Genomic DNA, 26,240 nt, shown 5'->3' with positions numbered 1-26,240 from the left:
AAATGAGGCACAGGCCATCTGTTCCAGATAACATAAAACACTGGCAGATTTTTGAGGATGATTAGCAGATTAAGGAATTCTTGACTATGATTGAAGATTTTCAAGGCACCGAAATTGATCAAGATGGAGATGAAACAACAGAAGGTGCAGAAGTAAGTGGTTTTAAAAATTCTATAGTTAATCAGAAACTTATTCAATTGAAAGATAATATTTTTCCAAGAGGACTTGTCCCTCTTGAAATACTTTTTAACTCTAATGATGTAGCTGTTAGTTCAGAGAAAGTTTCACAGGATGAACAGATTCAAGATCACAATATTGGAACCCAGAAGGAGCCCAAGTTAGTCAAATTGTTTAAGGGAGTTCCATTTAATTATAAAGAGAGATATATTTAGTTTTTCAAGAATTACACTGATGTTTTTTCTTGGTCCTATGAGGATCTCAAGACATATGATGTGAGCATTATTCAACACAAGATTCCCCTGAAAGAAGGGATTAAACCATTTAAGCAAAAACTCATGTAGATCAATCCTTTGTTTTTACCATTGAGTTAGAAAGAAGTTAAGAAGCTTCTTGATGCCAAGATAATAGTACCACTCCAATACTCTAACTAGGTGGCCAATTTAGTACATGTAAGGAAGAAAAATTGAGAAATAAGTTTGTGTGGATTTTAGAAATTTGACTAGAGCTTCCTTAAAAGATAACTATCCATTACCCAAAATGGATCATGTGCTGCAGAAGGTAACTGGATCATTTAGAATGTCAATGCTGGATGGGTTCTCTAGGTATAACTAGGTGGCTGTTGATAAAGAAGATTAAAAATATATTACATTCACAACTCCTTGGGGAACCTTCATGTATGCTTGAATGTCCTTTAGGTTAATGAATGCAGGTGCAACATTTTAGAGGGCTATGGACATTGCATTTGTGGGTGATAAGTTTGTAGTGATATACTTGGATGATATCTTTGTTTTCTCTATGTCTGATGAGGAGCATTGGGACCATCTTACAAAGACTTTTGAGAAATGTAGAAAAATTTGGCTTTCTTTGAATCCTAAGAAGTCTATTTTTGCTCTAGAAGAAGGCAAACTGTTGGGGCACATTTCTTCAAGAGATGGAGTAAAGATAGATCCAACAAGGGTGCAAGTTGTGCAAAAAAATACCCTTGCCCGGGAGTAAGAAAGACATTCAAAAATTTCTGGGAAAAATATTTTTTTTAAGGAGGTTTGTGTCCAATTATGCTGAAATTGTAAAGGAGATTACCAATATGTTGAAGAAGGAAAATGAAGTACATTGGACTAGGGAAGCCAGAGAGTCATTTTTTAGGATCAAAGAAGCATTGCAAGCAGCTCTAGTTTTGATTAACCCTGATTATCAAAAGCCTTTTCAAATATTTTCATTTGCATCACGCAATTCAATAATTGTTGTTTTGTTACAGAAAAATGATGAAGGAAAAGAGCAACCAGTTGCTTTCTTTAGCAAGATTCTCAAAGAGGCTGAACTCAAATACAATATTATTGAAAATAGGTATATGCTTTGGTAAATCCCTAAATGACTTCAGGACTTATGTGTTATAGTCATAGATCATTGCTTATGTGTCAAATGTTGTAGTGAAGGATGTCCTAGTTCAGAGTGATGTGGAAGGTAAAAGAGGAAAATGGATAGCTAAGATCTAAGAATATGATCTGGACATAAAGCCCACCAAGCTAGTGAAAGGGAAAGGATTGGCAAAGATGTTGACAGAGTCAAATTTTCAGGCATTGGGAATCAAATTTCTAACACCTATAAATGAGGAAATAATTTGAAGAGGGTGAAGAAAAATCAAATCTAGATATGAAAATCCGATATAATTTTTTTATGTTCAGAATGGTACAAGCACATAGTTCATTATTCATGTTTTCTTTCTTGTCCCTAGTCATTGGATAGAACAAGATATAGAGCATTAAAAATCAAGGCACAACCATATGTGATTGTGGAGGGCAGATTGTATTGGAAGGATCCTGTGGGAATTTTATTGTTATGTTTGATAGAAGATGAATCTACAGAGACAATTAAAGATTATCATGAGAAGTTATGTGGTGGACATTACAGTTGGAAGGCTATTGCACACAAAATCCTCTAGGCAGGCTTTTATTGGCGCACCTTATTTGGTGATATATAAAATTTTGTCAGAAGTTGTCAGAGGTGTCAACTTTTTGTTGAGAAAAAGAGGTTAGCTCCCTTGCCATTGATCTCATTCTTCATAGAAGAACCATTCAAACAATGGGGGCTAGACTTCATTGGAGAAATTAACCCACCTTAAAGTGGACAACACAAGTGGGTTCTTATAGCTAATGATTATTTCACCAACTGGGTAGAAGCTATACCTACTAAAAAGGCAAATGACCAGGTGGTGATGAAGTTTTAAGAGGAAAATATTTTCAGCAGATTTGGGTGCCCTGAAAAAATCATAACTGAAAATGCTCAAGTGTTCAGTTCAATTAAGTTTGTTTCTTTTTATCATAAGCATAACTTCATTTTATCTCATTCAACAGCTTATCATCCTCAGGGAAATGGATTATCTGAATCCACTAACAAAACATTCATGAAAATTATTAAGAAAACTATTGTAAAGAATCAGAAAGATTGGGATTCAAAATTAAAGTTTTCTCTGTGGGCTGTTCGAGTGATTACAAAAAGGTCTATAGGAAAATCACGTTTTGAGTTAGTGTATGGAACTCAACCTTTATTTCCTAGTCAGCTTGTGAAGTCTGTGATTGCAATGATTCAGGAGGAAAAATAAGAACCCATTGCTCTAATAAGAAGGATGTATAAGGTAGTGGAGTTGAGTGAAAGCAGAGATAAGGTAAGAGATAATTTGATTATGTATCAATAAAAAATGAAGGGTATTTTTGACAGAAAAGCCAAAGAAATTGATTTTAAAGCTGGAGACCTGGTGTTAAGGTGGGATACTAGAAGAGAAGATAAGGGCAAACATGGGAAGTTTGATCCTCTCTGGTATGGCCCATTCAGGATTATAGAAGTAAGGGAAAATAATACTTTCTTCTTGGAGAATCTTAATGGTGAAACCTTATAGCTTCGTGTTAATGGGCAGTACCTCAAACATTATTTCCAATTCTGAATCATAAACACCCTATCATTGTAGATACCAGAGTGAATTCATTGTACAATTTCCATAGAATTAAAATTGGAAAAGCAATATATGACTCCATGCCCGAGGTGAAGGCACTAATCTGCGGTTCTTAGTGCTTCTATGGCAAAAGCACTATCCCCAGGTGGAGCTAGATGTTGTAGCATCCATCGTCATTTGAATTTCATTATTCAATATTATTATAAAAAATAAAAGAATTTAAATATTATGTTTAAAAATCAAAAGAGAGTTTGAAAGTCCAAAAGCAATGATTTAAGTTATACTATTAGCAGCATTCAAATGCAATATAAGGTGGGGCCCGACCCATATACTAAAGTTCGAGCGGTATTATGAAATATAAATATGTGATGGTTTAAGAGGCGGGTAAAGTGATCTGCGGGGGAACAACGAGAACGAGTTATAACTTAGGCTCAACCCTCACAGTTGACCATGATGTCGAGGTAGTTGACTAAGATCTACGGCCTGAGATTGCTACGGAAGTTTAAGCCTAATGAACCTCATGTACACTCCCTACCCCCACAGTGCGCCACCCCCATTGTTTCACTCCACCTCATCTACTCCATGTAATCCACCACTCTCATTCATTAATGTCTACCTCATCCATCGTACCCCATCACCTCATTTGTCACTCCATTAATTAGTTACATTAATGAAAAGGTTTCCCTCCATTTTTCTTACCATATATATATATATATATATATATATATATATATATATATATATATATATATATATATATATATATATATATATATAGTAAAAAACCCCGTTGCATTAGTCTTTTGTTTTTAATACTAAGCAACCTCGCATCCAGTTCAAAATTCTGAGTCAGCAACCGTCCCAACAACTTTCATCAGCGACTGTCACCAGCAACTGTCTTCAACAAACACCATGGAAAAACAAGTAAGTTCTTCCTCAGTCATCCATACCCCATTAATGGATGTCGAACGTGATATTTATAATACCCTTTGCACAATTAAGCATATTTCACTGTATCAAGAAGTCATTTTGAACCATAAAAAGTCTCCTATATTCATGGCAATGGTTAGGTCAGGTGTTTTAGCTGATTTTGTCCCAAGGACTCATTTATTCCCTAAATTTATTCAATGGATAGCCTCAGCAATGTACCCCAAGAAGTGTTTGTAATGTATCAGTCAGGGGAGAGTGTTTTTCTAGTAACTTCACAATTAATTCACCAAGATTTGAATTACCCTATATTTGAAACTTACACCACCTTTATTAAAGAGTCTTTGGCTTCATATTATGATAACCTGTCTGCCCATGAGTCTTCTCATGTTACCTCTTTCCTAGCTCCTAAATCTGGTCAATTCTCTCTAGATGGAAATCTGTTCTCTTTAGACATTTTTGCAATTGATATAAGACCTGTCTTGCAAGTAATTTCTAAGATTCTAGGAAAAGAATATTCCAAGCAGGTTGATAAAGTAGTGCTGGGATTTTTCTCTTTAATGATGAAGCCAGAGGTAGTACTAGATATTCCAACATTCTAGGTGGATACTATCAATACCTGTTAGGCCCCTATACTACTAATGTAACCCCTTATTGTTATTAGTACAACCCACTTATTATATTGATGTACCCACGTAGTGCCCATATTGTTACTAATGTGCCCCATAGAAGTCCACTATTATTATTATTGTGCCCTTACATTATTATTTTTACGTCGGCTTTGGTTATGTTATGACCCCTTAGACTCCTATCTATAGAAAGGAGGTCTTTTCATTTGTATCATCAAAGAATTGTTCATTTATATAATGTAAAGGAGGTTTCCCCCTCGAAGAGGCTAAATTCTAAGGCGTTGATCTATCTTTTCTATCTTTTCTTGAGCTGGTTTCATAACATTTGGTATCAGAGCTTTGGATTCTAGGGTTTCGCTGCTCCAAACAGGTCATCGTGGTATTTTCGCTATAACTTTTTTTTGTGACGTTTCAAAAGTCGTAAAAAAAAACCCATTTGAGAAGAAATCACGCTGAACCTTGGGTCCGAATTTCAGAGATTTTCACACGATATTTGTGGAGATATGATCTGAGGAAGTTGGTCTTTTTGCAGACTCTTGAATTACATTCAAAACAGGTGACCTGGGGAAAATCGTCATAACATTCTCTCTGGGGATTGGATTGAAATTTCATAAGAAGGTACAAAAATAGGATGGATTGTAGTTTTTTTTATATCCTTTTCAGATCCAAAGGTCAAAACAGTGACACGTGGCACTTCATACAAATTCGTTTTTCTGGAAAGGTCTATAATCAGGTCATCTTGGGAGATTGTGCATAACTCTTTCTTGGAGAATCCAATTTGGATCAGACTGGTGGCATTCGAAAGAGGACACAGAGGGCTACTACAGGTCACAATTTTAGAACTTAAAGATCTGAAAGTACAGAGTTATAGTTGTTTCAAGGTCGAGCTCCTAAAATCAAGAAAAAGCAAGATGACGAAGTTTGATGGCAAGGATCTGGTAAATTGGATACTTCAGATGGAGCAATATTTTGATCTACATGGTGTACAACTGTTACAAAAGGTAGGTATTACATCTTCATATTTAGAACTAGATCAATTTTTATGGTACGAAGGGCTTTGTTCCTGTAAACAACTTGTTACGTGGTCAATTTTCACGGAGGAAATGATAGCACATTATGAGGATACAAAGAGCAACACCTTCTTTAGAGCAACACCACAACAATTGGAAAGAGTAAAAGGGCTTTGTGACATAGTGGAAAGAAAAATTATGGAAACCAGGAAGCGTACCCCTCACAACTGTAAAGATGGAAGTTTTGTTTCTCATAACCTTCCACAACCTACAAGGGTTACACCACAACAATTGGAAGAAAAAAAATAAAAGGGGCTTTGTTACAATTGTGATAGCAAATGCACTAAAGGTCATAAGTGTGCTGAGAAGAAATTATTTTACATAGAATATGAAGAGGAGGAAGAAAAGGATCAAGAAACATCAAAAGAAGAAGATATACGCCAGGACCCCACCCCAGAGAAAGAAGAAATGAATCAGACCATATCTTGTAAAGCGTTGGCAAGAATTACCACTCCTCAAACTCTCAAGATAGAAGGACATATCAAGAAGAAAAATGTGCAAGAAGTGAAAGATCACATCAATAAAGAAGAAATGAATCCAACCATATCTTGTAATTCATTGTTCGAAATTACCACTCCTCAAACTATCAAGATAGAAGGACATATCAAGAAGAAAAATGTTCAAGAAGTGAAGGATCACATCAAGCATCAAGAAATGAATCCGAACATATCTTGTAAAGGATTGGAAGAAATTACCACTCCTCAAACTCTAGAGATAGAATGACATATCAAGAAGAAAAAGGTTCAAGCAGTGAAAGATCACATCAAGCATCAACAACAAGTTCTCCAACTTTTAAAGGATAACGCCACTTCGGTGAAAAAAAAAAAAAAAACAACAGGTAGATAAACATTGTAGTGAAAAAAAATTTGATGTAGGTGATTGGGTATTTTTACTGCTACATCTCAAGCAAGCTATTTATGAGAAGGAAATGTTCGCAATAATACATGCACTTAAAAAATGGCGACCTTACCGAATGGGAAGACTCTTCAAGGATGAGGATGTGGAAGCATTGTTTTGTGCTATTTATATTATCCAACCAGATTGGATAAACGAAGCGAGGGATGAATGGAAGAAGGATGAAGAAGTATGGCCACTTATTTAAAAGTTGCAAAAGATCCCAATTCAAACAATATTGCCAGAAATTGAAGAGGAAGGAAAAATCATATTGGAACCTAGAGCAATCACAGAAACAAGAACCCAACAGCTACGAAATCGATCAATTTCAGAGTATCTCATCAAGTGGAAGAACTTACCTGCTGAAGATTCCACATGGGAGGACAATAATTTTATACAGAAGCATCAAGAACTACTCAACCATTGAGGACAACGCTTTTTGAAGGAGAGGGGCATGTTAGGTCCCTATACTACTAGTGTAACCCCTTATTGTTATTAGTATAACCCACTTATTATATTGTTGTACCAATGTAGTGCCCATATTGTTACTATTGTACCCCATAGAATCCCACTATTGTTATTATTGTGCCCTTACATTATTATTGTTATGTTGGCTCTGATTATGTTATGACCCCTTAGACTCCTATATATAGAAAGGAGGTCTTTTCATTTGTATCATCGAAGAATTGTTCATTTATGTAATGTAAAGGAGGTTTCCCCCTCGAAGAGGTTGAATTCTAAGGTGTTGATCTATCTTTTCTATCTTTTCTTGAGTTGGTTCCATAACAATACAACATAAAACAAGAAAAATTCATCTTTATCTTGGCTATACACAGGTGAATTACTTGCTCCTTTCTTTGTGATTGTTTTAAAAAACCTTGTTTCTATGTACAACCTTCTCTCCTCTCCACCAAAAGTTGGTATGATAGCATAAGTAAAATCCAACTTTAGGATTCCCCCCAATTTAGCCCTCCATGACCTAGATAGCAACATTCCAAATCTAGCAGGGATATATGCTACTACTACATCCATTACTAAACTTCTAGCTAGGATCTGGGCTAATGACACCACCATATCCTTAATGACACCTAGCCACTTGACTTTATTTGAATCAAAAGAATACAGGTCTTTGTGAGGCTTAGTAACTTGTAGGTTCAATTGTTTCATTATTGATAGTGGCATAAGGTTGTGTGAAGCTCCTGAATCAAACATACAATTATGAAAGAGGAATTCATGAATCAATAAAGAATTGTAGAAAGGAGGTGTTGAAGAATCTACCTCCTCCACATGTGGACCAAAAAAAACTACTGGTTTATCTTCTTGTAGATTCACAGTGTCATTTATATTTATATTCTGAGACAAGTTGATAAACTCAACAATCTCTCTTTTATAAACTGGTGTTTTGACCAACTCTTTGAGAGGCACTTGAATTATGAATTTTTCCAATTCTTTAGTGAGACTAAATGCATGGACCTGTTTGGTATTCTTTTCTGTTTCTTCTTCACTTTTCTTCGTTACTGAAATCTCTTGTGGAATGGAAACGATTTTTTCTAAAGGAATGTTACCAATTTTATCCCGGGAAGACTCACCTTGAAGTATCTAAATTTTGCTATTTGTATTTTGCTGTTGCTTTACTTTATTTAATTGTTTTGTAGGTTGTGGTTCTTGTGGAGTCGTCTTTTGTAGGTGAGCGGGAACATGTTGCTCACCTTCTTTTCCTTGAATTCTAGATCTTTTCCTTGATCTCAAGTCATATTTCTTATGTAATTTTGCCTACATAAAATCAGTAAAATGCTTCCAGTATTCATTAATTTCATTTTCATCATAAATGGCATCTATCTCAGTGTATTCTTCTCCCTCAACACCTAGTGCATCTTCATCTCCTGCATAAAATGTGTAAATATGATCATCATGATCCTTGGAATGCTCTTTTGGTATTTCATCCCGATCTGCTTCTAAGTAAATTGGTCCTTGAACCTGATCTTGGTATTTTCTTTCCTTCTGCAGGATTTGCAGAGGTTTTCTTTTATATTGGGGATTAAAGTTTATGTTTTGTTTTACTTTCCTTTGAGAATTTTTACTCTCCAACTCCAATTTCAACAATTTGCTAGACAAATTTTTAATCACATTATTCATATCCTCTAATGTTTGAGTTTTAGAGGATTCCACTTTGGCCTTTCCCTTATCTTGGGTAAGTTTTGCCTCTAGTGCTTTACCTATAGCCACCATATTTTCTTCTATTTCTAAAGCATTAGTTTGGATCTAATCAAGGGTTGTGGATCTTCTCTCCCTTAATGTAAACCCAAAATATAATTCAAATGCCCCTACAAAAGTTATTTTTGAACTAGTAGGAGGAGGCTTGATCTCCACTGGAAGACTGTTGTAAAGTTTATTAAACCTTCTGATGAACTCAACAACACTTTCATCAAATTTCCTTTTAATAGAATTGAACTTTGTAAGTGAATACCCATGATCTCATTTCTCTCCCCATCTTTGGGTGAACTGGTGCTCCATCTCTTCCCATGTAGGAATAGAGTTATTAGGAAGCCCTTTAAACCACTTTCTTGATTCACCATCTAAGGATTGCACAAAAATTCTTAAAACAACATCCAAGTGTTCAACATTGAGATTTTCTGCAAAATTATAAAACACGGCTATATGCCTCTCTATTGTTTGTTCATCTTCCCCTCAGAAACGAGGAAGAATTTTTAGGTATTCTTGAGGCATTTGATTCAATTATCGAGGAAATTGAATAGGTGCATACCTATTCAACAAGAATGCAGGTGTTGCCATGTTTGCACCTGAACTTAGTGAACCTTGAGTACCAGCAGATGTAGAACCTGCCTTACAGGTAAATGGAGTATGAAAAGATGGCAATGTAGATATAGGTTCAGGACGAACAACTATAGCAGATATATTTTTAAATATTGAGAAGGAAACAGACTCTAAAGATTGTTCTTGACAGTTGGGTTCTTGAAATAAAGTGGATGTAAAAGATAATTCTTGATAAATAAGAGGTGAATGTTTGGGTGAAAGATGTGTTGAACTGTTGCTAGGTGTAGACAATGTAGGACTTGGTGTAAATGGAATCTTTGGCTTTCCAACGCTCTTGGAAACTAATCTCTCAGGGTCTGAAAGGGCTTGAGCTTTCTGTTGTGAGGTATCTGAACTCGTATGAGGCCTTTTCGAAGCTAGAGTTTTTATTTTCTATTCAATACAGCCAGATATTTCCTCCTCACTAAACAACCACATGAAAATATTAAAAACCTAGGGAAAAATGTTCTTTCTTTCGATCCCTAGCAACGACGCCAATTAATGTTTTCCCTTAAGAAACCAATTTCTTGGTTTTGGAGAAATTGTGCTTAAGACATTGAATTTTATTATGCATGTCACTTATTTGTATAATGTGTCTTCATGTGAAGGACCTAAAAGACCTGACTTTTAACCCTTAATATTTAGCTGATATGAAAATCTCAAAATGCCATGTGATGCTAGATATAAATGTTGTGTGAAGAATGTCTTGAGAAATTAAAGATAATATGTTGTGCTTGACAGGAACTATTATCTGTAACTTAGAATAAATATAGAGGGTAGGATATTTAAATATGGGAGCGCTCTTTTAAGGAATTTTAACTTTATTCACATAAGTAAAAAAGACCTGTAGCTTCATTACCATATTTAAATAAAGGAAGAAACATAATGACACATAACATAGAAATTACAAAATCATACCCAACACTGTGTGGAAAACTCCTGATTCTTTCATTAATCATAAATTTATCAAGTACACAATAGCATAGTCCTCAGGTTCTTCAAAATTCGGACCTTTCTTCTATAATTTTTCCTCCTTTTATACATCATGAGATAGTTGGTAACTACCAAAACTTTCAAACTGCTTAACTACCTTCTAACTATCTAAAGTAAAAGTCATTACAAAATATTACATTAGAGGATAAAAGACTCCTCATTTTTCTCAAGAAATAAGATAACATGAAGTAATAGATATTAAAGTATGATTGGTGATTACTGCTCGCTATTTGAATATGTGGCTTGAGTATATGGTCCTATTGATGCATCTTTAGTCTGCTCTATCATCCATTCTTTGCATTTTCTTCATAACGGTACATTTGACTTTGGTGCTTCCTCTAACTTGTCAAGTTCTATTTTGCAAGCTGTAATCCTACTATAAGTAGGCTTATCTATAAACAGAGTCTTCACCATCCAGATAAGCTTAAAATCTTTGTTAAGGTAGTTCACAATGGTGGATCCCTTTAATATTGTTGTCTTTTCATGAGTGTTATCAACTTTTCTCTTTGCCTCAACTAGAAAAGTCTCATATGTCTTCCATGGCAGCAAGTTTCCTTGTAGATCCTAGGAAGAGGGAAGTCAAACTCTAACTCTTTTATTAAACAAGATGTTAAACATGGAAACTTCTTCCTTCATCTCATTTATCTTCTTATCAACAGTATTCCTATAAATATTTCTGACAATCATCTTGCTGAAATCTATTGCACATAATGTTCTGTCTGGCATGTCATGCTCCTTCAATTCTGTAGTAGATTTAGAATTAATGAAATCTATCATTCTCTTTGAAAAATTTAATCTATCTAAATCTTTTTGTTTTTTTTTTATGACCACCTCTTCCATGTCTCAGACTATTGTTTTCTCTTCAGATATAATAACAAGAAATTCCAAAATGCCCTTGATAACCTCAATGATTTCATCCCATAGGATTTCCCTGGCTTGAATCAAAGATATATTTCCCTTCATTTTTTCCTTTAGCCTTTTGATTTCATCTTCAGCCCTTAGAAGACTTTCCCTATACTTCTTAGCATTTTCTTTCTCCATTCTTGCTTCTTCTTCACTCAAATTCAATAGCTTGCAAGTTGTTTCCAATTCTCTTTATGCTTTCTTTACATCATGCTTAGCCATTTTAAGTTCTGTTCCCAAATGTATAACCTGTGCTACTAGATCATCTGTGTTGGCTGGCATTACTATTGTATAGACATGAGTGTCTACCTATCATTGCAGCTTATCCAAAGATTATTTAAGTAAAGAAACTTCTTCAATTTTTTGCAACACATCCTATAGGAGCTTTTCCTTTTCATTTTCTACTTCAGCTATCCCTACAACAATGGGATGCTCACCTATAGGTCGATTCAATTTCTTCTTCAAAATCCCAATCTCTGACTTAGAAAATTGCAACAATTTCTAAATATCAGGTTGGTCATCAGGATTGACACCTATTTTTATGATAATTTTCTTTAGCTCATCCACCTGAGCATTCAAAGCTCTAGAGTTGGCTTTCTCCAACTTTAATTGTTGAACTATCTTATTTAATATTTTTTCTGCCTTAACACCTACTGCATTTTTTTTATGTAAATCATTTACAATCAATTGCCCAGTTTGCATGTGCAAATTGATCTTGTCAAGCATTGGAGGCTTGTGAGTGTCAACATTTAAATTCATAGTCTTGAAATTACTAGTGGACCCAACTGATATTTCAGTAGGATGAGAAAAAGCAATTTTAAGTTGGCTCTTCTCCAAATCCATAGTAGATAGCAATCTAGTTTGTTCAAGAGCAACTTGAGACTCAGCTTGAGCCTCCATATTTAACTTCACCTTCTGGTTTCTCTCAGCTATTTGAGCAAACATACTTTGAATTAAAGGAACCTGATCATGAATAGGTTCTCTGGAAGATGCAGAAGTTGTGGCACCTTTTGTTTCTCCTAACTGAATCACCAAACCAGGTTGTTCTAAAGACATTGCATCTTGAAGCTTAGTCCTTTTTGTTGCTTCAGATTCTTCCTCATCCAAATCAATAACTTCTTCTCTATCCCTCTTGACACCCTTTTCTGTAATGCTAGGGGTTTCAATCTTTGTCCCCTGAGTGTTCTGCAAACCTCCATTTGCCAATTTCTCTGTTTCTGGTCTACTTTCATGCACAAAGGCTGAATATCCATTCTCTAGCCTTCTTTTGGAAATAATTTGATGAGGGTCATAAGCCCACTCAACCACCTGTAAAAGACACATGTCATTCAATAACCTCTCGACCTCTTGGGTAGCTTGTCTGGTGTTCACAATGAAGGGTCCTACTACTTTCATCAACTTAAAGAAATAGCCTTTCTTCATAGGAACAAAATGAACCTGATCTAAATTGAAGCTCTACCTAATAAATTCAAGGGAAAAAAGCCTCATTGGCACAAATTTTGGTAACCTGTAAGGCTTGAAAGAGGCTCCATAAAGCCTCATCTCTACATGCTCTTCAAAGATGAATCAATCTCCACACCTCACATCCTTACTCAATTGAAGAAATTCTTGAGCTTTGGGAAGAAATGTTGGGGGCAAGGTTCCGTTCAAGATCTTATAAGCTACTGGAAGGAATAACGAAGTGAACTCAAATAAACCACCATCTTCTAGATCTCCTCTTATCAGGTCTGTCCAGAATACCACTGACTACTTCTTCTTATTTATGTCAACAACATTTAGTCCCAAATATGTAAGATGTTCAACATTCTGGTACAAAAATAGATAAGTAATAACTGGTGGAAACTTGAAGGACCCAGTAACAAGAAAAGTCATGAATTGGGTATTGATAGTATCCACCAAGGATGTTGGAATATTTAGTACTACCTATAGCTTCATCATTAAAGATAAAAATCCCAGCACTACTTTATCAACCTGCTTGGAATCTTCTTTTCCTAGAGTCTTAGAAATTACTTACAAAAATGTTTAAAGAGAATAGATTTCCATCTAGAGGGAATTGACCAGATTTAGGAGCCAGGAAAGAGGTAACATGAGAAAACTCCTAGGGGGGCAAGTTATCATAATATGAAGCCAAAGACTCTTCAGTAAAGGTGGTGTAAGTTCCAGATACAGGGTAATTCAAAGCTTGGTGAATTAATTGTGAAGTTACTTGAAAAACACTCTCCCCCGATTGATTCATTATAAAACACTTCTTGGGGTACACTGCTGATGCTAACCATTGAATAAATTTCGGGAATAAATGAGTCCTTGGGACAAAAGCAGCTAGAACACCTAACCTAACCATTACCATGAATATAGGGGGCTTTTTATGGTTCAGAATGACTTCTTGATACAGTGAAAGATGCTTAATTGTGTTGGGTATCAGAAATATCGTGTTCGACATCCATTAATGGGGTATGGATGACTAAGGAAGAACTTACTTGTTTGGCCATGGTGTCTATAGAGGACAGTTGCTGGTGACAGTTGCTGATGACAGTTGTTGTGACAGTTGCTGACTCAAAATGCTTAACTAGATGCGAGCTTGCTTAGTACTAAAAAAAAAGACTAATGCAACGAGGTTTTACTTTTCTTTTATATATATGGTAAGAAAAATGGAGGGAAAACCTGTAATTAATGTAACTAATTAATGGAGTGGAAGATGAAGTGATGAGGTACGGTGGGTGAGGTGGACGGTAATGAATGAGAGTGGCAGATGATGTGGAGGAGACGAGGTGGAGTGAAATGATGGGGGTGACCCGCTACGGGGGTAGGGAGTGTATGAGAGGTTCATCAGGCTTGAACCCCTGCAGTGATCTTAGGCCATAGATCTTAGTCAACTACCTTGATATCATGGTCAACTACAGGGGTTGAGCCTGAGTTATAACTCGTGCTTGTTGTTCCCCCACAAAGCACTTTACCTGCCTCTTAAACCATCGCTTACTTATTTTTCGTAATACCGCTCGAACTTTAGTGTATGGGTCGAGCCCCACCTTATATTGCGTTTGAATGCCGCTGATAGTATAACTTAAATCACTGCTTTCGGACTTTCATACTCTCTTTTGATTTTTAAACATAATATTTTTTTTTATTTTTTTGTGATAATATTTAATAATGAAATTCAAATGACGATGGATGCTACAACACCTCAGAACCATGATTTTCTTACTAGGCCCATGTAGCCTCTCCTTGTTCAATTGTATCCATACTCTGTCTCCCACCTTGAATTATTTCTTTGTTATATGTTGATGAAGCCTAGCCTTATACTTCTCCTATCACTTCTACAGTGTTTCTTGTACATGTAGATGGATATTCCTGATCTTCTCTATAAACTTTTCATCTCTCAAAGAATATCCTATAAGATCTTCCCTCACTCTTCCTTGTTTCCCATACGCAATATCCAAAGGTGAAGGAGAAAAATATCCAAAAAAAGTTTCAAATGGGGACTTACGTGTAGAAGTGTGCGCTTCTCTATTGTAAGAATGTTTTATACATATCAAATTTTCATCGCAGGTCTTAGAATGCGTCGAGTTGTATCCCCTCCGAAAATGTACCAAAGTCTTGTTGACTACTTATGTATGCCTATCTATCTGTGGATGGAATGTTGTAAATCTCTTCAACTTTGTGCCCATCTTCTCCCATAATGTAATCCAGAATGAACTGAGAAATATTATATCCCTGTCTAGAACTATTCTCCTTGGTATCTCAAGTGCACCGAGACCTATCAAAAGAAAAAGTTTGTTTCTTCTTGTCCAATTATGGTCTTTTTACAGGGCATTAGAACACACATCTTTTTGAACCTGACAACTACCATGAACAGGTAGTCATGTACCTTCTTTGTTATCAGTAAACCTCCCACAAATTCCATGGAAATTCTTTCCCAAGGACGAGTAAGTATAGGTAAGGGATGATATAAACCCTATTTCCTATTGCTAAGCTTGTTGGTACAACAAATCATGCATCCTCTTATGAACCTGACTACATTCTCTTACATCTTCGACCAATACACATACCTTTTCAAGTTAGACATAGTCTTCACTACACCAAATTCGCATGCAACCTTGGATGTTTGAGTCTCTTTAATCAGCTACATTCGCTCTCCTTTAGGAAAACATAGCTTATCCATCTTGTAGAGTAACGCATCCTAGATATGGTAGTCAACGGTGTTGTCGTCGTTGTACAAATGACTCTGACTTTGCAACTACTGATACACCTCCTTGAAGTCCTCATCCTCTAAATATGCTTCTTTATATGCATCATGGGTGAATATATCCATGTGCATAAGAGTCCCCAAAGCTATGATCTTTGATATGGGTGGCCTTGATAGCATGTCGGACAACTTTCTTGTGCTTCCCTTCTTATGCTTGATCACCAAATGAAACTATTGTAAAAACCCCATCCACTTGTAATGCCTAGTTTGTTGTAGCTTACATTGGGCCTGTAAGTGCTGTAATGGTTAGCGATCTGTGTGGATTACTGTCTCCTTTCCCATCAAATAGTGCTTCTAATTCTTGACAGCTTGCACCATGGTATAAAGTTTCTTATCGTATGTAAGATAGTTAAGAATTTCCCCACGAAATACTTCAAAATGGTAGCACATAGGCCTTCCTCCCTGCATCAAGACAGCTCTCATAGCATACCCAATCACATATGTTTCCACTTTAAAGGGTCGCTGCAAGTTTGGTAATGCCAAAACTTGTGCTTGACTAAATTTCTTCTTTAGCTCCTCGAAATCCTTTTGCTGACCTTTTCCCCACTGGAAACTCTTACCACTCTTTTTTATTGCATGGAGCAGTGTTTCTACCACTGAAAATGAGCATATGAATTTCCTTAGATATTTTGTTTCCCCAACGAAACTCTCGACCTCATAAACATTAGTAGGCACTAGCCATTTCATGATGGCCTCCATCTTGGAATGATATTTATTCAATTCTCCTCTACCGATCATATACTTGAAATAGACCAAGGATTGTTGTTAAAACTTGCACTTCTTGAGATTTTCCAGTAGCTGGTGCTTCTTCAATGTTTCCAACACCTATGGCAAATGTGAAATATCATCCTCCCAGGTAGCACTATATACTAGTATATCATCCAAATAGACAATAACAAATGAATCTATAAAAGGGCACATTGCATCATTCATTAATATCATAAATGTAGCTAGTGCATTAAATAAGCTAAATGGCATAACTAACCAGTCATACAAACCTTGCCTAGTTTTGAAGGTAGACTTTCATGAATCTTCTTTATTGACTTGAACTTGTTTATATATACACTTCATGTCTAGCTTGGTGAAGTACTTTTCTTGCTGCAATTTATCTAGAAGATCATTTATCCTTGGTAGGGGGTATATGTTCTTGAGCATGATTTTATTCAAAACCTTGTAATTTATACACATCCACCAAAGTCCCATCCTTCTTTAGAACATTGATTATGGGTGCCCTAGAGGGTGATGTACTCGGTCGAATGATACCTTATTCAAGCAGTTGCTGCAACTGTTTCTTCACCTCACTTGCTTCTATAACAGACTGCTTGTACAACCCAATATTTGTAAATGGGAAATCTGACATTATTTGGATCTCATCTTCCACTTCTCTCTTAGGTGGTAGCCCTTTGGACTCTCAGAACACATCCTTGTATGCCTGTAACATCTCCTCAAATTGTTTTTTATGTTTTTTAGTACACCCCTCTAGGCATGCACTGCCTCTTGTTGACTCCTCTTCAGACTAACTTTCTCTTAAAAACAATAAAATATACTTCTTATTGGAACTGATCAATTTCTTGGGTTGGTTAGCACTTACCATTGAAATTTTTGACTTGCCTTTGTGCATGTTGATGATAAACAATTTTCCATCCTTGATGACCCAGTATTAATTGGCTCTACTTATGAATATTGCATTTTACATGTACATATATGGACTCCCAAACACGACTCCACACACATCAAGGGGAACTGCATCTAGATCTACTTCATTAATAAAATCGACACTGATAGAAAATATAATTTTAGATTTTTTTGTTATCTTCAGCCTGCATCCTTATTTACCCATCTCAGTGGATATGGGTTTGGATGATCACAAACTTCCAACCCCAACTTCCTGACTAGCTCTGCTGCAATGAGATTCACCTATGATCTTGAGTCAAATAGAGCATCAATATTTGTCTTCTTGACCTGTACCTTTATATGGAAGAGTTTGGTCATTTCTTTCTCTTCCTATTGCCAAAGGCTACTCAGATTCGCCTCCTTCTGTATTGACATAAAAACAATCTTCTCGTCCATGTCCAAGATGCTTTCAACTTGGTTTCTTGAATCTGTGGTCATGAGATTCTTATTATTATATTTATTATTGTTCTTTGGGTTTAGCTTTGTATGCAACTTTCCATTTTTCATTTGTATGGCCATCGATGTCGCAGTGGTTCTAGTGATTGCTAGGATCTTTGCACCCGTGTGTTGTGGCTACTGTCTTTTTATTGTTTCCCCATATTTTATTCTTATTCCCCTCCTTAGCAACTTCCTATTGCTCCTTTTACTTCGATCCACTTGATTGTGCTCTTTCCAAGCCGATGTTCTCAAGGTATTGTGCCAGTACACGAGCCTTGTCCACCAATTTGGGCTTGAACAATATCACTTGCTCATGTAGAAGGACGTGCAGACCCCCCAAATACTTGAGGAGTACATTTGGGTTCTTTTGAGAGATACCCAACATTATAGCCATCTTTATGAATTATGTGATGTAATCCTGCACGTTTTGTCCCTGCTTTTGCTTGAAGTAATGCCATCAAATCCACTGGTCCTCCAATTACCCAATGGGATAAAACTATAACTTAATGAGGGTTTGAAAATCTTCCCAGTTAGTCACTAGAGGTTCTCCCTCCAACCCCAAGGTTTCTGTGCGGCCCTCCCACTAAGTCAGCGCATCGCCCTCCAATTTAAGTCACACCAATGAGATTTTTTTCCCTTCCTCAATCTAACGGAAACTGAAATAAACTTCCAGTTGCTACAACCAATAGTTCAACTTCAAAGTGTCGATCTCATTGTGGTATGGTTTGATATCGACTTTTTCTTCCATTTTAAATAGGGATTGATTAATGGCACTCGAACCGGGTTGATATTTTATGGATTCTTTCTTCGGTGGTTCTTCGTTTCTCTCTAATCTTTTGATCCCCATTTGGATTTTTCCTATGCATTCATACCCCCATCGTCTCCAAATATCCCCAACTTGATATTCAAGGTTTCCATGAGGAGGCTTACATTTTGATTGATATATGTGACTTGTTGTTCTAACAACATAAACCTCACCTATGTAGGATCACGAGGTTTGTTTACATATTCGTCAGCCATGATTGGGGTTTTAAGATTTTTGGCCCCACGATCTAGATTCTTACAATCTCCAAAAAATACCCAAATAAACCTTCTCTAATACCAAATGGTCCATAATATTTCGTGAATATTCTACTAGATCATTTGTCACACCATATCTGATAAATATATATATTAAAATTCTGAATTTTTAAACCATTAAAGTTTTATTAAAACTTTTAGATATGTAAATTTAACTGTAATTAGTGCATGCATGTGAATGGAAATTATGAAGAAAATTAGAGAATGACAAAAAAAGTTCACACACACATAAGACACAAGATATGCTATCACAAAATCTTTTCGAGAGAAAACCCAACTGGAAGGTGAGGTTGTTTCGCTCTCTTTCTCTATCTAGAAATATGGGTATAGGTATAAAGAAGTAATGCTTGTGGCCTGTGGGCTGCTACAGTGCATAAATCCTCTCTGTGTGTTCTACCTCCTATCTCTCATGGCTAGCTTTTCTCACCTATGGAACAAAATCCTCTCGAAAGAATGGAATGCATCTTCCTCATAGTGGCCTGGTTATAACACAACCCGATAGCCTACTAGTGGTTAAGTTTGACTACATCAAATCTTAACTAGAGTTACAATATATACTCTTCTAGAGTATTTTACATTAAAAAAATAAGGCTATCCCATATTCTATGAATAATGGGGGATGACACGACATCTTCCCAAACTATAGGTGTGAAAACAGGAAGGCTAGCTTTTGAGTAGCATAACTTTTTCATATGAACTCTAATTAACGTGTTTCTTGCATCATTGGAAATATTCTATGTGTAGAACAACACGAAAAGGTGTTGCACTATAGCGGAAAATTTTTATCCCCAAAAAATGTCGTTTGATTCCTCAAAAAGCTCCCAAACAGTTTTGGGTGTTTTTTTGCCAAATTGAGTCATGTCGGTAAAAATAGTCTCATGAAATGATTCCTCCACTTTTTCCACTCTGAATACATGGAGAAAGATAACAAACAATATAATGATCCAATATGTATCATTAAATACACTATCACACTACAAGGCTCAGGGAAATTTATTCATGAAAATAATTTCTCTTTCATAGTTATCTTTTAAATTAAAAAAACATATAAATTATTGTATTATATTTATTGATATTCTTAATTTTAATAAATTACTATATTACATTTATTTCTTTTTTATTTTAAAATTAGTGAGATTTATATAAAAATAAATAAAAATCAAAATATTTTTAATAATTGTTTGATTATTCTTGAAAACAATCTTTATTTTAATACTTAAAAGAATAAACTTCTCAATTCTATGTAAATTTTAGACTTTTTTTAATATATTTTGAAGTCCAAGATATTGAAATAATCCATCTGATTTTATTTTACGTGTAAAGTTTATTAATAAATTTCTAATGAGATATCATAGGAAGGATAGTTTATTAATAAATTTCTAATGAGATATCATAGGAAGGATTCATAATTTAGATTCGTAGTCTAAAGAACCCACAAATTAACTTGGAAAATAATGGAAATTCTGGCAAGATTATGACAAAATCTTAAAGAAATTTTTGAAAATATGGGTGCCTTGGGGTTATTGATGGTGTTGAATCAATTTCTATTATCAAAAAAAAGATTCAAACACTCTATCATTATGATTTTTTGAATTTTTCATTACCTAATTTCGGTAAGAAATCTACCATCCGCCGGAATTTGGGGTTTTCGTAGACAATTCCTTTTAGATTCCAACTTTTGTTTAGAGGACCATATTTATTTCACTACTTCATTTTTTTCATTTTTGTGACTAAGGATTTGTATTTTTATGGTTTAAGAAATTTAGGTTTTTTAGTTTGTATGATAATTACCATAGATTCATCTTAACTATCTACCAAACATAAATAGGGATAGTATCTCTCAAGGTGTGAAAAACATGAGGAAAGATTTGTACCTAGAGAGATTTGGTTACTCTCATAACTTGATAGATCCTTAGTTAATATGGATTTATGTTGGTGAATATCCATAGTTAAAAATTTTGTTATATTGTAATTTTATTATAAATATCAAGTTTTTATGTATTTATTGATTAAATTTAAATATGGTTATAGAATCATTATTTTAATTTATATGATAAAATGAATCTTAATTTATAGTTACTATTTATATGTTATATATTTGTAATGTGATATGTATATTGTGATTTTCTTTTATCTAAAAAATTATTCAAACAAATTTATTTATTTATTTTTTAATATTAATTGAGTTAACATTTAAATGTTTACAATGGCTCTATGTTACTTTTAATGTTTTATTATTTTTTAATTATGTCAACATGTAAATGTTTACAAACATTTACACCACTACAAGATGGCTCGAGCTGTAGAGCATCTCTCATTGTAGTAAAGCAATGTTCTTTCATTTTGGTTAAGAGACTTTTGACATTAAGGTGCCACCATTTAATCACTACATATTGTTATACATTACATTTGTTTCCATCATTAATAATCTAAATTATATTTTTTCTCAAAAGGCAAAAAGCAAGGAGGTTGGTTGTCCAGTAGACTATTTCTAGTCTCATGGATGTTAAAATTTCATTCATTCACTAATCATATGGATATGCATGTCTATTTTCAAATAGAGTTTTTACAATTTTAATTTAATTATCAATAATCATTAGGCCATGGTAGGGATTTAACCTACATAGAATAGTTTAAAATATTCATAATAGTATATATAAATTAAAAGTTGAGATTACTGTTCAAAGTAATTATGTCATTTTTGTTTTTTTAATTAAATTGATTAATTAAAAAAACGGCTTCTATATGAACATGTGTGATATGAAGTGAGTTAGCGTTTTTGGAGCATATGGTATTGATAAGCCATTATTTTTTGAGTATATGGTATTGATAAGCCATAATATTGTAGCAAAACCTATTTAATGATTAAGAATCTCCATGTTAAAATATAAATATTTCAATATTTATTATAAATTGATACTTATTTGTATTTACTTAATTCAATTTATATATATTACGAAAAATAAATAAATATCTATATTTGCTTACCAAACATTTTAAATTTACATCTTCCAATTTTTTTATTTTGTTTATACCAACTTCATTTGTTATTATTTTTTCCCATATGATTATTTTTCTTATTTTTTTATATTTTTCCTGTACATTTTCATTTTTAATACTGGATGATGATAGTTTTAATACATGTCGAAGTTCATAACCCTTTTACATTCTTATGTTTACTTTTGCTAAATCGTTTTTTTTTGCTTATGGCCTATTTAGTTGATGCCTTTGATGTCTTTATCTATTTGTTTTTTTAAATGATTGATGCCTCATATTGTAATAAAAATTGACGAAACCGATTTGAATCCAACTGCTGCATTATGTTCGCATCCCATGGTAATGTAGGTGGACATGGAGTGTTGGTAACTCGCAGAAGTGTACTACACTCACGCACTTTGTGCTATAAATTTTACACATGAAAGGTGGCAGAAGCACTAAATGTATGAAGGCTCAAAGAAGCAGTAAACATGTGAATGGTGTGGTATTTCCTAACTAAGCGAATCAAGGAGACCACACAATTTTCATGACCACCAAAGAGCTCGAGACTTATTTATATCAACCCAAAATGTTGTTGCTCACACTCGAGTTTTATTTGCAGTGTCGATCATTCCTGTAATGAGTTTGAATAGTCTTCCCTATAATGTCGAAATAGTGAGTTTGCAGAGCTTTTATTTCTATTATTGGTCGACTTGCGTGGAGAAAAAAGGAAGAATATTATTTTTGATTCACTTTGTGGAATGGGTAGAATTGAAAAGAATGAAAATGGTTGTGTTTTTCCCATCTTACAGGAACAGAGGTTAAAAATGTTCAAGAAGATGTGCGATGGGAGACTTATTCATATCTGTATTTCTTGATGCAGGCCATAAGAAATTTTATGTTCACATTATGCATCCAAAATTGGACAATATTTTTGTGATGCGGCTCATAAGAAATTTTATGTTCACATTGTGCCACCAAAATTGGACAATATTTAAGGGCCTGCGGCCTCACAAAATCGATCCATCCACCTAAAAGCACATAAGTCTTGTTACACAGTCGATATTGAACACGAACATCTCTTCTATTCCCTCATCCAAATTAAATATAGGAAATAGCATGCCCTCATCGTCCTGATCATGTGTGCGGAATTTGAGAATATGTGCCTCATTGTGCAGAATTTGAGAATATGTGCCTCACCAGCTTTCTTGAACAGTCGTTTTTCAAACAATAATTCATTGAACAATATCTACCGGCCAAAGAGCATCAATTTATTTTCTGGAAGAATAGATTTGTGATGCCCTTTGTGGAATATGAATAATTTCGAATATAAAGCTTTCATGATGTGCAAGTCCAGCAAACGCTCTTGGTTTTGCTCTTGGTAAGAAGAGATGTACTCTGGTTATTAACTATTATTCAAAGAAGTGTTGTCCAATTTCTGAGTTTGAAACTGTTGTTTGAGATACACGCTCTTGGTAAGAAGAGATGTACTCTGGTTATTAACTATTATTCAAAGAAGTGTTGTCCCATTTCTGAGTTTGAAACTGTTGTTTGAGATACACTGCGTTCTGTATGACCATATTACACTTAATCCATAAAATTAGCCTTAATTCTCAGAAAAATCAGTTCATGTTTCCCAAGCCTTTAATACTAAAATTCTAAAAACAAGAATGAGTTCCCAATACAAACAAGACATTGAGGAATTAGACACTACAAGATTCGATTCTATGATGAACGTAGAGATTTACATCGTATACTTAGGTTGGTTGTAGGTCTTTCTCTATTTTGTCGTTGAAAGTAAATTTTTATAATAAAAACATTTACTTATTCAGAAATATAAAACAATTTTAATTATATTTTAAATTTTTACAAATTTTTAAATATAAATTAACATTCTTTTGAGATTGTTAGTTCAAATGTTATGTTAATTCTTTTCATCGAAAGAGAGAGACTATTTTGACTATTTTAATATGATGGATGATATAAAACAATTTTAATTATATTCTAAATTTTTAGAAATTTTTGGATATAAATTAATTGACAATATTCTTTCGAGACTTTTAGTTCAAATCTTATGTTAATTCTTTTCCTGCAAAGAGAGACTATTTTAATATGATGGATGATATAACTTCGTTGATTCCGGAACTTCAAAGTATAAAATTGTAACAAATTAAATGTCCAATACAAAAATTATTCATTTACTATTAAAACTAACTTACTTTGTAATAATAACAGTCAAGGCTCGCTGATTCCCAAATGCAAAAGTTTTCATTTGAAAATGGTAATTACTGTGTAGAGTAAATAAAATAAGAGATTTTATTTACCAGGAAATGGACAAAAACTAGAGAGAAGATTTCTTATATCAAATAATTTATTTATGGTTTATTTGAAGTGGGATAATTTTTCTATAAAAATATATTATTTTGAAGTTCCTTTTTTTTTTTAGGATTTTAAGTTATTAGACAAAGTTTTTAAATAAATAAGATAAATGGAAAAGTAGTTCAACTAATTTTTATTGATTTTGAATTGAAATATCCCAAGTCATTCTATAATACTCAATTTATTTTTATCAGTTTCACTTCTGCAATAAGGCAGCATAAAAAAAATAAAAAAATAAAAATAAAAAATTGTTAATACATTGTTATATGGCAAGGTTCTATGTAGTGATGGAATGCAAAGCTTTTGTCTTGTAATTACAAACTCTTAACCTTGATTGGTACTTAAAATAGTGAAGTATTTAAATCATGCCTGTAATATTGTTTAAAACAAAAATGTGAACTATAATTGCTTTAATTGATGGGTTTAAAATTTGTAAAAAACATTATAGTAATTCAAATTAGTATAAAACATGATACCAACACACTTTCTTGTTGAAAACATAGGATTGGAGGTAAAATAATTAAGAAATAAAGTAAAATAAAAACATATATATTAAATAATTTAATAAATGTCTTACAAAATAAAGATAATTTATCAATTAAGTATTCAATAAGGATATAAGATTTTCCTTTTGTTTTTTACCTACCATTCTATATTTCTCTATGTGTGGCCCTAATCATGGAGATGGATTCCATAGATTATATTATACTAATGACCCATATGATAGGATGTAGATTTCATCTACTTTGGATTGCCATGTTGGTTCCTCATTGAGGTTCTCTTTGGTACGCACATCCTTTCTCTTATCAGAGGATGGTGTCTTAAAGGAATTGACGAAATCAGAGGATGGTGTCTTAAAAGAAATGACAAAGCATATGTTTGTATCACCAGTGGCATAATGACAATGGAGAATCTAGTTGTGTACACAAAGATTTCATTTTCTTCATGTGCAATTGCAATGCAAACATTGGAGAATCTAGTTGTGTACACAAAGATTTCATTTTCTTCATGTGCAATTGCAATGCAAGCATTTGGATTTCTTTGTTAGAAAATTTCATCATTATAGTTCTGCAAGTTCTCTAAATTTACTTCAAAGGGATACTTTCTGGAAGTAGTAACTCAACAATCAACCTACTAATTGCAATGTGGAACATTTGAATACACTTATTTCCTGAAACTTGGAAAAGAATGAGAAAATAGGTAATTAGATGCCATAATTAGTTATCCAAACTTGAGGTCGCTTGATATCTAATATTGATAACTGGAGACTACTCAAAGATTAGTCCAAATTATGAATGAAAGACTCGTTGTCTAAAATACCCCATGTAAAATTGTTATTAGAGAAGATCATGAATAGAAAATGCAGAGACCATAGAATGTTCAAGATGTTATTTTAAGACTACTTCCAATAGTGAGAAAAAAGAAAAAAACATATACTACAACGAAATGTCCATTATGGAGCCCCTTGATTATTTTTTGACTCTACATTCTTCCATCTCCCTGCATTGATTCGAACTAAACAAAGTGTTTTTGAAATAGTCCCCGAGACAAATGAGAGGTGGTATACTGCAATTTTAATATTTTTAATTTAAATTTGAAACTCAAACAAGCTGCCCCATCACCATTTAATATTTAAACTACCTTTCCAACTCACTATATCACTTGCTCAACCATTTTGAAGTTGTAGTGGCGATCCTAATGAAGATTACCTCAAAATAAGGGGTTGACAAAAAATGGATGACCAAAATATGGGAAGAAGAGAAGGCTCAAAAAGTGCCAAGAATATCAATACCATACATGCATAAATATGGATAACATAGTCTTAAGGACTCTTCATCTTGGTGGATAATGCTCATTGTTTTCCCACTGCTCATCGTTAAATAATCAATACATTGAAAAGATAGATTTTGGAATCAATTCAAGAAAAACTATGACCTTAATAACTCTAGCCAATAGGAATTGTAACCCATAGCAACTATAATCTATGAGAACTATTACCACAATTACTCTAGATCACAAGAAATTTGATCAATGAATGAATAAAATGATTATAGGTTGTTTGTTATAATAGTTCTCTAATCAAGAAATTCCCT

The sequence above is a fragment of the Pinus tabuliformis genome, chromosome 7, assembly GCF_031772625.1.
Source record: "Pinus tabuliformis cultivar Carrire ecotype Pingquan chromosome 7, CPIR1, whole genome shotgun sequence".
NCBI classification, from domain to species: domain Eukaryota; kingdom Viridiplantae; phylum Streptophyta; class Pinopsida; order Pinales; family Pinaceae; genus Pinus; species Pinus tabuliformis.
Note: the sequence above shows the minus strand (reverse complement) of the source record.